Here is a 14592-nt window from a genome sequence, read left to right as displayed (position 1 = left end):
CTGAAGAAGTAGACAATATGATTTTTTGAGGTTATATTAGTGTTTACAATAAAAATTTAAAGTCAAGTAATATACTATTACAGTCATCAAGCAAAAAAATCTTCTCTGATAATTTATTATAATTTCAATGCTTTCTTTTTCGTAGCTATGTTTCTTACGCAGAAAATTGGTGGTTTTGAAGTAAAGTAAACTTAAAAATACGCTTTCACCTATCAAGTAAAGAAGTTGCTCCAACCATTTCTTGTATTTCAGAGCTTACTGTTTCATTTTTGCAACAGTTCCTTCTCTTGGTGATTTGGTCACTTTTCACTCAGTTTTGCTGATTCCGGAAACATGCTATCTATATACAGGGAGACGTGCTTCGCATTTTACGTCCTATGCAAAAAATATAATAAAATTTGTGGTTTTGATGTTGGGTAAATTCAAAAATATAAATCCAGTGACGAAGTAGTTTCTTCACCGATTTGTTCTATTCCAAAACTTACTGTTCCAATTTTTGTAAATTTAAGTACCTTTTCTTGGTCATTTGGTCACTTTACATTTAGTAGTGCTTGGAATTTCACGTCAACATTCACAAAATATAATAAATTTCGTGGTTTTGATGTTGACCTTGAGAACGATATCTCAAGATCAAATTTGGGGCTGCCGCGATTACGGAAATCGACGAATCCATTCAAAAAACGTCGTTGGCGAATATTTGAATTTACTAGTAAAACCGTGGTTAAGCTTGTATAATTTACTTAGACATGTCAAATTTCTGTGTGTCATATGTTTTTTGTTTATGAAATGTATCTCTACAAGTTTATTTTTTATATACCACTTTTAAATATTTGAATTTAAAATTCGTTGGTTTATCCGGACCTTTGTAATCGGTTCCTTATTTTTCATTTCATTTCAATAAAAATAATTTATTTTTTACATAATTTATGTCTATATTGATATACTCAATTTATTATATTATCTGTTATCATTGTAAATTTGAAATGTTTACTTAAAAGCAGATAACCGAAATATCATTTGATGTATCAACGTTTGTCAATTTTCTTATCTTCTACATGGATCTAGTTGTTTCCCATCCGTTTATTCAGTATCAAAAGCGCCGGGTTGGGGTACTTCAGATGAGATACATTAGACAAAAGAATGATCGATACTTAATGGATTTAATTGATTGATTCTAATCAAACCACTCTTCATAAATTCATTCATAATTTGCTATAATCGGGACATAATATACAATAAAGATATGGATTGAGGTCACAGTTTTTGAATGCTATATGCAACATCCGATCTGAGCGTAAACGTTCCGATTGGCAACTGACAGAATACCTGATTCAATCTTCTTCATTGCGGAATTCCAAGAAATGAGATTTTAGGGCAGCATTTCAGATATGATTCATATCTATCGCAAATTATAGCAAGCTTAAATAAATAAATTATATTCTGAACAAAATCTCTTTCCAAACAAGTCGAATGCATCCCACCTAATTAAAGATTGAAGTTTAAGCAGCAGGCATTATTTAAATCGAATTCTCCGAATATTAGAAACAAGTGGATATTCAAATTATCTGAAGATTTATGGCATGTTAGTTGTCGGACCAAGATATTTATACTTGGCAAAGGAAAATAACGAAACGATGGAGAAATAAACGATCTTGTCGAGTTAATAAGATGCTCTATTGTTCCTATATTCGAACCTGTTGTGTTCTTTTACCGACTGGGAAAAATTGCACGAGTAATTCACAATATAATATATATAAAAGAGACAATGGTCTATTGTAGTTTTCAATTTTATTGGTTTATTGTTTAAAAAAGTATTCTAAATCAAAGTTGTTTGATAGTTTCAGCAACATAAGTTTATAAAATTATAATTTCCAAAAATTATATGTCACAGGTTTTATCTCATCATTAATATTCTCATCAAATGAAAATTGTTTTGCGACAAATCGATTTTATTCAATGTAATCTCCTTCAAGACCAATACAAACATTCCGACGCTTCTCTAACTTCTCGATACCGTGATTGTAAAGAGATTTGTCTTTTGTCTCAAAATAAGCTTCGGTTTCAGAAATTGCTTCTTCATCTGAGCTGAATTTCTTACTAGCGAGCATTTTTATCAGATCAGCGAATAGCCAGTAGTCACTGGGGGCCTGATTTGGACTATACGGTGGATGAGAAAGCACTTCCAAGTGTAATTCGATCAATTACCGTTGCCATCGACTTGTGAATCAGTGAAACTTTTGTTCAAACGATACAACAACTCTATGTAGTATTCGCTATTGATGTATCTCCCTTTTGGTAATAGTCGATGAACAATATTCCATGCGCATCCCAAAATACTGAAGCCATAACCTTCCCAGCTGACTGTTGTGCCTTTGGACACTTCGGATTTGATTCACCGGCTGCAGTCCACTCAGATGACGATCGTTTTGATTCAAGAGTGAAGTGATGGATCCATGTTTCATCCATTGTCACATATCGACGCAAAAAATTAAATTTATTACGTGTAAACATGTCCAAACATTGCTCTGAATCATCAACACGTTATTGTTTTCGATCGACTGTAAGTAAACGCGGCACCCACTTTGAAAAAGCTTTTTCATGGTCAAATGTTCATGCATAATCGTAAACACACTGTGTTCTGATATCTACGGCCTCAGCTATTTCACGAAATTTCAATTTACAATTAGGTATAATCGATTTGTAGACTTTTTTGATGTTTTCTGGAGTAACCACCTCAATTGGACGACCAGAACGTTCGCCATCATCGGTGTCTGATTGACCACGTTTAAATTCATCTGATATTGTTACAAGGAGAGGTGGAAAATTTAGGATATTTTCTTTTAGCCCCCGTTTTACTTGAAACTACAAAAGACTAATTCTCGTAATGTTTAGACCGGTCCTATTACCCCAAACCAATTCCTCATACGTGATGATTTGTCTTCATATAATCGTGAACATTTTTGAGTTGCAATTTGTAAGTCAAAATGTCGAGCAGCAAATTTCAAAAAACTAGCTCAGTCGTTCCTTATTGAACACCGTCATCAACAAAATTAGAATCGATTTCTTAATAATTTATTTTTCAAAATTAATTTGATAGATAAAGTCAATAAAACACAGATTATAAATCTTGTTTGTCTTCTCTAATCCAAACATATAATCAATGTCAAAATATTAACTGATTTTAATCCTTCAAGAAATTCCGTGCAGTCCGGTCACGCCCACATCGTTACCTGACATATTCTAACCAGATAATACCCGTCGTAACTTATTATAGCAACGGAGTAGTTTTTTTTTTCTTTATTGCATCGTTCGATCGTATAGGGCTCTAACCGAAGCTGTGTTCGAAGATAATTTAAAACAGAATACCAGGGGTATGTCCGAAAATGGTATACCACAGAACAAAAGAAAAATAAAGTTCAGTTTTAATATAATTTTCTATAAGTTCTAATCTTCATGACAACCACGATCACGAGTTGTCTAATCTTCATGACAACAACGATCACATTGTAACAGAAGTTAAAATCTTATGGTAAGTATTAAAATGACGAGTTGGCGCATTCCCTTTTATTATTTTGCTCTTCGTTTGATTTTGGGATTACTTAATGTAGAAACTGTAGAAACAATTAGTATATGGTCCAAATGAAAATGCAAGAGATCGAAAAAATTTTCTAAAAATTTAGTAAGATAATAGAAAATTCATACAGATTAGGAAATAGGTTTAATTTTACTACTTTTTAAAAAAGTAGGTACTAAAACCCACGAGAGTATCTTAGAGAACAGACTAAGTAAAACCATAGACAAGATGATTCTCTATGAATGAAAGACGTTTTTTCGATTATATCGAGTTGTACTTCACTGTCAGTTTTAAAAGATTTCAATTATCTGTTTTTTATATCGACATATTACTTATAAATAAACATGAAATTTGATCGGCGTTGGAATTGGTTTTACTTATCTTATTGAATATTAATTGGTTTATATTTTATCTGGATTCCATCAGGAGAAGTCCATTTACCTGTTTCAAAATAGAAAGTCATCAATAACATCGAGTCCATCAAGTGATGGATTCAATTTATGTTACTGGTATTAAAATTTTGGATTATTGAAAGATTCATTTTATTAATTTTGCTTAGGAAACTAATTAAAACGGGAAAATTAATTAGTCTTAATTGACATCAAACAGTAGTCAGCTTCATTACACACACAACTGGGACAAAAAAATTGAGAAACATGGAGACCATTTTGAACAGTTTGAGATCTAAAAAGCTAAAAGAGGAAGTTGTCAGATTTATCAGTAACGACGTTAACGTTAACTTTACCCTCATTAACGTTTGTACGCGACAGTACAAAATGGCGTCCACGCTGCTATTCGCAGCGACCTCGTTTCTCGTTCGCAACGAATTCGCTGCGCGAGCGCGGTGTGATCGCTCCGCTTTGAAGACGCTCACAATCCGCTAGTATGATACGACCCTTAGTAAATACAATTATATGGAATCTACAATGGGAAAACTACTGAATGCTTCATCAATCGTGCTTTTTAAAAATATTCTCGAAAGAGACCAGATAGGAAATCTAGGGTGACCGACAATTTGAAATCTAAAAATCAGTTTTCTCGGTTCATTTGCATTTTTTGGTCGTTTTGGTCAAAACAATCACTGGACTAACAACAAGTTTTTAAAAAATAACAACAAAGTAGTCAAATTGTTAACTATGTGAAAATAGTGTTTTTCTTATCTAAGAAAAACTGATAAGTACAAGTTAGTCTCCATTAGATGGTTCTGTAGGGTTACTGAGGCCATTTTGTTCACATTACGTAAAAAAATCAGTCTACTATAATAATGTGTAGGAAATGCGCCTGTACTTATATTTCAATCAGAATTGGAGTATCTATAACAAGAAATTTGTGTTTCACTACAAAAAATCGAAGGCGATATAATATTAAAGATAATCCCTAAAATAATTTTTATTGATGCATCGCTTTGTTTGCTTTTCAACCCACCTCAAAGTTATAAAAATTTTACTAAATATTTATTTTAGAGAAAAAAGTCTCAAATAAAAAATGAAGCTCATAAAAAGCTCTATAAAAAAGGTTATCCTTTTGGCTGTTATGACACAAAGTATTTCGACGGGAATCAAATTGACTATTCCTTTCGTGGTTACAAAGGGTTCGTTTACTTATATAATTAAAGGAGATTTGGTTAAGTTAGTCAATTTGGCTCCTGGCGAGATATTTTTGACCGTGCTATATGTTAACGTAAAAAATATAGAGCTTTTTATGAGCTTTATCCTTATAAGTTCAAATTTTGTTGACCAGTGTTATTAATACATAAATAAACAAAATTATATAATTTTAATGGAATCTGCAAATAATTTTCTTTTAAAAGTTCATTAATTAAATTAAATATGAAGTAATTCACATAGACAGTAATTATTATTGATATAAAAATTTTCTATCTCTTATTTCTGCACCCGTTCCGTTCGTGTGCTAATTTCTTAAGCTGTTCTGCTCGACTTTAACACGCATGAACTTGACGATAGCAATACGAAGAGAATTTCAGAAACACCTACTCCCTGATGTCAGTGCAACTGAAACTAGTTTCCGAATGAATTATACCAAAGACTTTAGTGTGTCTGTTAATTATCGAGGGTGTTTCTTAGATTTATTTCACCATGGGTAAATTATCAATTAGTACCGTGATGCGAATACAACTTTGTATTAACATGAAAATATGGATGACGCATTTATTTTATCTCCTATGTAATATAGAATATTGAATGGTGTTTATAAAGGGACAATTCTCATGAAATCTTGAAATTCCTGCCATAGCAGCTTTTAAAATAAATCTAACCGACTTAGGAAGTTTTTTCTTCGAAAGAACATCATCAAGGATAAAAATCATTCCCTCACTATGTCCCAATATCCAGATTAGAACATGGTCGAAAGTTTTTATCAAAAAAGTTTTTCAAAAATACGTTTGGAACTATGACTTATCTATTGTAAATACAACAAACTTTTTCTGAATTTAAGATCATGAGTCATCAAATATTTGTCTAATGTTAACGCAATATTTGTCCCATGAAAAATAATCTTTCCCTTACAGTATTACCAACAGTTGATAAGTAAGTATATTTTTGAGAACTAATAATCCGATTAGTTTTTGACAGTTGGTAGTAGATTTCATATCATAGACACATCAAATATTTGTCTAATGTTAACGCAATATTTGTCCCATGAAAAATAATCTTTCCCTTACAGTATTACCAACAGTTGATAAGTAAATATATTTTTGAGAACTAATAATCCGATTAATTTTTGACAGTTGGTAGTAGACTTCATATCATAGACACATCAAGTTTGTTGGAAGAAGATTTCATTGAAATTTTTTAAATATTGCATTTTACTCATTCATTCCATCACAGTGACGAATAAAAAAATTGTATTTCAATTTTGATGACGTAGTTATGATTTGTTTTGTCATTCTCTCACAGTCATTTCCTTATTTTGAATAAACGGGAGGGAATTATGAGGTAATTATCAAACTAGATCCATCCGGTTTTCGTAAATTTTTGCTTATTGAAACTCAATTTGGTTTATTTCATAATTTATAAGTTAATTTCATATATATGTAAAAAATAATTAATACGATTTCATAAAGAATAAATCATTTTCTAACCTCACTCATCATTCCCTCACATTTAAATAGTCAAAACTCATTTATTCTCATTCTCATTTATTGATAGGTAATTTCAAGATTTGATGAGAATTACCCGAAGACTAGTACAACAAATATTATTAATTATAAGTTCTTATAGTTTACTTTTATATTCCCATCGAGTTTTTCGAACCCCATTGCTAAACTCATTGTATTCAACCCTCGACAGAAATTTAACTAATTAGTACACTCGAACTGACAAATGCTACTTCAGATCTATTTAGAAATCCCTGGTGATTTAAGTACAAAGATTTTAACAACGAAATACGGTTATGTGAAAGTATATAGACAAAAAAACTGTATAGTGTATACTGTAAACGTATTCGAAGCTGCCATTATTAAATGAGAGAGTGTAGAACGAATGACTTTACTAGTCTATAAATAATAGGTATATAGACCAGGCAAATTTTTTAACGTCATATATTATAGCTGATCCTCACTTGCACGCGAATCACGGCGTAAATAGCAGCGCTAATCGCGAATAATATTGCCAACAATCTACACTTGCAGGTTCGCGCCGGGCTCACAGTATAGTTCGCGCTCTTGACGCCTATGTACGTCTTGTAATCAAAGTTCATTTGTAGTAGGTATGGACAGTGAAAACACTACAGAAAGTGCTTTACTACTTTGCGCAATTTATAGTTGCACCTTAAAGAAATAATTGCTACTGAGCGACTGAGCAAACTGAGCGACCGCGAGCCCTTTATCGCCGGACAAAAACCGACAATTTTCAGGGAACGAGCCGCGAAGAGTATGCGAATCGGATCTACACTCATGCCTTGCGGTTGGTTCGACTTTGAACATTCTTAAAGTCAAGAAAACACTGAAAACAATTATCAATATTACAATCTGGTAAAAAATTTACTGCAATCGTTTTGTGATTTGATGGGAAACCACAGAATACCTCTGGTTCATTGAAGGTTGACCTGATTATTTAGTCCGAGTGAAAAGAGTCATATCTTGCATTACCAGACTCACATTAACTTTACTAATGGACTTACGGTTAATTTTTCTTTTTCATTTTTGTGACTGGTTCCACATAAACGTATAAAACTCACAGCTGAGGGAGTACTAACAATCACATGCTGATGGTAACAACATATACACTGATGGCAAGTAGTTATGTCAATATATTAATTAGATTGTGTTTGCAAAAATCTCAAATTTCATGAAGCTTTACACTAATTTTCAAATTGTTTCGATCCATTTTATTATAGTAGAGCCTGAACGATAACTCAGTGATCTAGTCTATAAATATTTTCTACTGTGTCAAACTGTTATAATCAGTACTGTAATCTAGTTATATCAAATTTTTATATATTATAGAAATTTCTAAAAATTAACAAATCAGAATACATATTTGTGATATTTAATTTGCATCTATGGAAAAAAAGTCTCGCTTCACTGGTCTAACGACTGTTCGACGTTGGTTTCACCATTAATCCATTGAAAGAGATAACATCGCTCGGTCGGTTAATAACAAATCATGGGATGCCGTGAAGAACCCGTGGAGATCGTAACATTGACTGCTTAACGCCTCGTTAAAACCGAAGACAAAAAATTTAATACGAATATTTTACACTTGTTATAATGTTGAATCACGACGTTTTCTTGGTTTGGACAGCTCGGCGTGAGAGAGATGGAAATATTCAGGTTGACGACCAAGCAATCGATGGTACATACCTTAACAGCCGCTCTCTGTTATTGAAGGTTGATTTTTAGGAAGTTGTAATAGCGTGAAGGTCGTTTTTTGAAAAGGGTATTCGTATATGTAACTATTGGTACGCATTCTGTTATTTATTTATTTAAATACTAATCCTATTATATACAAAAGCCATAATTAATAATATTTATGGTCGTCACGTCACATCAATACAAAAATAAGGGTAAGTAATTTGATAAGTTAATGGAACTTCAAGTGTCTAAGGGACATATGGAACTGCTTAAGTAAGACGTTGAGGACGGTCAGTTTAAAATAAATCTTATTAACGAATACAATAATAAATAAAAGTTAATAGGTAGATTTATGATTCTTCACAGTTAGATTAATATAAGATAGAAACTTTAAGGTTAGGAAACAGGAAAAAGTCACTGGGGATCAGATCTTGTTAATACGGCGGGTGATGAACAAATTCTAAATGCAATATTTGAATATCAACCATAGCAATCAACTAAGTGAGACAAGAAGCGGTGTCCTGATGGAAAAGATTTATTTCTCTTTAAACGAGATCACTTATTTGCAATTTAACGGGATAGATCCATAATATCAGAAAAAATCAAGAAACTTTTGATCTGGAAGATCAACTGTTTTTTTTATATTTCGGAAAATTGAAAATATTTGGTAAATATAACGTTTTTTTTTTGAATACTCTAAATTTCAATACGTAAAAACATGTAATGTCGACATCAAACACATATAGTAACAGGTAAGTCGGCAGCTACCTTTATTATCAAATATTTAAACTGACAACTTGTGGACATGTTTTTTTTTAGTATATTCTTGTTGAGAAGTGGTTCACTACAAAAAACTTCTAACCATAAACATTGTTGTGTCAACCCAAACTAAACAAGGAAGAATCGCCAGTATTTGAACAAAGTTTGAGAATATTTCTCACCATTAGATTTCCATGTTTGCATTTCTATTTACTAATGTAGTAGTAGGTGCTCTCTAAGAAAAGCACTAATGTATATAGGGATGTCCGCAGACAAAAAAATATTTCATACGTCGACTACGTAAATGTTTCTTTAGATCAAAGAATAACCAGAAATCGCACATGGCTAAATCAGGCGTTGAAAGTGGATATTCAATGACTGTTATATTATATTCACGGAAAATTCAGTTATCTTATGTACAGTGGGTGACTTGCAACAAACAATGACGCGAATATTGACTGATAGTTTTAAGTACTTTTTTAGAAACGTAGTGAAACTCTATCAGTTCTGGTATGCGACCTACAAATACGCTTTTCAGAGTGCCATTCAATGTACTGAGGGGTAGTAGTATAGAAAGAAATCAGCTAAGGCTGAGCATTGGCTTGATTTCCGGTACTTTCGAACGATGGACATCGCGCAAGATATTCAATGTTCAAGATGCAAAGATTATGGACAAAGTACAGGCCGCGGGACAAATACGGCCCTCGGTCCAGTTTATTTCGGCCCGCGACAGGGTTTTGAATAAAGGAAAGCACCGAAAACTGGTACACATAGACATTGACTCCATCTGTGGGTAGCATCTAACATTACTTGACGGGTACGTTTGCACTATTTTCCAGAAAACTAGTCAAAAATAACTTATTTTTTACTAAAAATGCAGTTACGGAAGACAAACTTAAGAGTTAGATATGAGAAAAACGTGAAGATTCAAAGACATCGAGGTTATCGAAGACGACCTGGACATTTTCAGCATGCTGTTTAATGTGCATAATTTTTCGTTTTATCTGGTACTCCCTCTAAAAAGTTTGTCCAATTCTGATGTAGACGAAACTCCACGTATTATTTATTGAACTACGCTCCGAGATATTCGAGAAGACATCTTGAGGAGGAGCACTAGAAATGCCACCGGAGGCTCGATTTTGTGCATCCCGGCTGGGATGCTGAAAAGCGAGCAGCCGATCGCTTTATGCATCCCGGGATGCACAAAATCGATTGTAGGTCATTGGTTCAAGTGCGGCGCATTATACTAGGCTGCTAGCATCCGAGCAGGCGCTCTATTTGACATATGCGGGTGCAGTTTGATCGCGTGAGAGCCTAAGACTGCTGACTGCACTGCACGTATCGTCTCGAGTCGAGTGATTACTGTGTCTAGTACAATATATCTTTAGTGTGTTTTGCGATGGAAAGTTAAGTGTTTGATGGCGTGAGTGAAAGTGTTGTGGGTGACATAAGAAATGCTACTTCGGAAGGCTCGTCTCTGGAAAAACCTGAACCTGAGCTTACGGAAAACAAAAGTAGGCCTAAAACCAAACAAAAAGAACTAGAATTAAAAAAGAAAAAGAAAGAGTTGAAACGTATTGAAAAATATAACAAACGATAACAAACTGGACGTAGAAAATTTAATATGTGAAGTGGAAAAACATCCTTGTATTTGGGATACAAAGTTAGAAAGCTACACCAACAAGATTGACAAACTGAATGCATGGAAATCTTTTTTAACACGACGGACTGCTAAAAAGGGGTCCACACTAAACTTCCTTTTGCACGATGCCTTCTTTTCTTAATTAGTAACATCATCAGCATTCGTTGGGGCCATATTGACGACTGGCAAAAAAATAAAATAAAATAGCAGTCCGGGATGCTAGCATCCCAACAAAAATTCGACTCAAAGTGGGATGCTACCATCCTAGTATAATGGTAGCTTAAGCGGTCGGTTCAATTAGAAACAGTGTATAAGTCTGTTCTCAAACTACCCGGAACTCCCAATACTTATCATTTTCTCTTTGAACCTTTCATATCTCGGAACTGCGTTTTATAAAATTAAACAGTCGTGGTGGAAATCCTTTTTGATTAATCCATCTGTAAGGAAATCTACAATTTATGTGAACGAAAAGAAATTATAATAATTACATAATTATCTTGCGTGACAATGTTATTGGTCCTTTATTTTCATTGTCTTCTAGCTTTCTCTTTCTGTTGTTTTTGTGTTTAATATCTTAAATATTCAAATTTTAAAATCTTATTTCATGACCGGTTGCCTTCTACATACAACTTCTGGTATTTCAGTATTCACCATTATCTCTTTTAATTCCTTATTTCTTTGCTTTCTATATTTAATCTATTTTCTTTAACTTCAATATTCTTCTTTCTTTTTACAATTTCACATTTTGTTTATCTTTCTAATTATCATTTTTTTTTCCTTTTCAACAATGCACTTTCGTATTTCTATATTCTCCTAGGGCTTTTTTTTTTGTTATTTACTGCAGGAACTATTCCGAATTTGCAATTATATGACTTTTTCATTCGTGAAATATCAGGTATTCTCCACATCGTGAAACAATGTGGAGGGTTCTGCTGTAGGGTTCTTAAAATCTCTATATATTTTGCTAAATCTGAAACACGGAGAGGATGGTATCTTTTTTAATTAACATCGAAGGAAACAAGTGTCATTATAAAAATATAGGCTAAAATAGTAAAGGTTCAATTATAGTGGGCTTCTTTATATAATTAATTTTTCATTGTATAACTAACAAAGTTTATTTTTCTTTTGTAATAAACGTGAATTGTCTGTTAGTTTTCAGATGATGTTAAGAGTGCAGTTTTATTATAAACATACCACCAAGAGAACGAGTTCTGTTTTCAATGATAGAAAAAAAGGTAAATAAATAGTTTTAAAATGATATTGAATAAAGCAACCTATTAAAACGATCATTTATTCCAATTAATTACAAAATAATAAGTCAACTATAAGAGAGAATAATCCAAATTTCTGTACAATCACTATGAGCCTTTTGTTAGCCATAATCAAACAAAATTGGAACTAGTTAGAAGGAAAATCACCAGGGTTCAGATATAGAAAATACGGTTGATGCAGGAGCCTCCTATTCAAATGGGGCCGTTTTTCCACGATTTCGTTCTTCAAATGCACCACGTTGTATTTGAATAGATTTGGCAACGTTTTCTTCACCTTATGTTGTTGGATTCTTACGCAGTTAATAACATCTCATCTCGCAGTAATGATAAAATCGGTCCCGATGTGTGTTGATTTAATTTACGTTTCTTACAAATAGATTTAAACGATTCAGTTACAAAATTTATTTGTTGAACAAGTTTTAAATCTCAATTTGTTCGATAATAATGAAACGCCAATGATTTTAACACCGTCTCGTATCGAACAATCCGCCGACTAGAATGTGGTACCATTGTCCTGCCGACTATAAATTTTCTTGTTAATGTACAATTGAAACTGTCTATGTACATCACAGAAACGTATTTTAAACTTAACATTAAACCTTTTACTGTCATTTATAGTGACATTTCATGTAATTTATGTACAATAGTTACCATGGAGTTATTATGTCCGAGGAAATTCATGTCGTTGACTAACTATTTAATACAGTGAATATGTGCTTGAAAGGACATGTAGTAGGTTATTTAATTAAATTACCTCGTATAATTTCGATTATATAATCCATAGTAAAATAGGCTAATTTGACGTTTCTCAATAAGTTAAAAACGTCGCAATTGAGGAATCTAACAAATTGTCAACATCAGCTGATGACCTTTTGAGAATATCCGCTATGGGGTGAAGAAATGCTTTTACTGTAAGTTTCTGCGTAGCTTGTGAACTTAATTGTTCGATTTTAGACCTTATTATTTAAAGTTTTATTACGAAATTGCCTTTCCTCTACCACGAGTTGAGTCTCAGTTCGTCTCTAGCAGTCATTGCCCGGGTTTCAGAAGCATGAGAACGTTTTCACTCTCTCCTGTATCTCCAGTGCAATCTCGTTGTTATCAGTTATGAGAGACCCAAGATATTTGAAGTTGTCAACACGATCGAAGGTATAGTTATCTACCGTAAACGCTGTCGTGTCTGCGTGTTCTCAGTTCGTTTTAGCCCTGCTCGATTGGATTCTTCATTGAATCTCCGGAAGTCCTCTCTAACATCTATTTCCCTTCTGCTTAGCAGGTTAACATCGTCTGCGTACACCCTTCTCTCAGAACTCTTCTGACGTACAATCGTCGTGATGTTGATGAAAAACAACAACAAGGCAAAGAACTAGAAGAAGATCAAGAAGAATAACAAGAATAATACAAGACAGAGCATCCTCTCGCTTAAGATCTCTTCTGACGTGGAATCGGCGTGATGTTAATGAAAAACAACAATAAGAAAAAGAACCAGAGAAAGATCAAAAAGAATACAAGAAAGAACATCCCTTTGCTTAAGATCTCTTGTGACGTGGAATCGGCGTAATGTTGATGAAAAACAATAAGAAAAAGAACCAGAAGAAGATCAAGAAGAATAACAAGAATAATACAAGACAGAGCATCCCCTTGCTTAAGACCTGTTCTGACGTAGAATCGACATGATGTTGATGAAAAACAACAATAAGGCAAAGAATTAGAAGAAGATCAAGAAGAATAACAAGAAGAATCCAAGAAAGAGCATCCCCTTGCTTAAGATCTCTTCTGACGTGGAATCGGTGTAATGTTGATGAAAAACAAAAAGAAAAAGAACCTAGAAGAAGATCAAGAATAACAAGAAGAATTTGAAGGTTATGAATCGAACGAATAAACTTCTTTACTTTTTTATTGAGATTTTTCGAAACTTTGTTATTTTCCGCTACTTGGAAATGGATACAAATTAAGCAGAATCAAAACTTATGGAACAGGTCTACTGGAAAAATCTCACTGGTGATGTGGAAACGTGTCATATGACAATCGCAACTTTTACAAACTTTTGAATTAAATGGTGGCTCGCAGGAAAACCGTAGGAAAAACGTATTGCAGAAAATCGCGAAAAACCTTTGACCTCGAGTGAAATTTTTTCCATACATGGGAATGGTGGGCAATTTAATAATTTTATTTTGAAAAATTTTCATCTTGTAAATTTATTATCACCGAATGTCAAGATTGACTGAACTAACACTTTCCAAATGAAAAGTTGGAAGTTGCAAGTTCTATTTTTTTTTTTATTAATAAAGGCTTGTTTGATAAGGACTACTGTTCTTTGAACAGTTGGTTAGTTTATTTACTTTCAAAATTAATGTCTATGAATATATATTTGTATTGTCTGGTTTTGTGACTGGAACACAATAAATATTTTACCTTCAAAAATCTTCCGTAAAACTATCCATCTCTGACAGTTTATATAAATGAATGCAGATGTATTTTCTGTAGGATCAGATAAAATATGGTTGTTCTAAAAGTCGGTTTTAAATTTCTA

General features: G+C 33.1%; 1 protein-coding gene across 1 annotated transcript in view; it reads right to left on the bottom strand.

Annotated features, from left to right (window-relative positions):
* The window catches only part of LOC130892268 (frizzled-4-like), a 36247-nt gene that overhangs the window by 9121 nt on the left and 12534 nt on the right, over positions 1-14592 (bottom strand). The gene's annotated exons all lie outside the window — the stretch shown is intronic.

The sequence above is a fragment of the Diorhabda carinulata genome, chromosome 4, assembly GCF_026250575.1.
Source record: "Diorhabda carinulata isolate Delta chromosome 4, icDioCari1.1, whole genome shotgun sequence".
Lineage (NCBI taxonomy): Eukaryota > Metazoa > Arthropoda > Insecta > Coleoptera > Chrysomelidae > Diorhabda > Diorhabda carinulata.
This window is presented reverse-complemented; position numbering and strand designations above follow the sequence as displayed.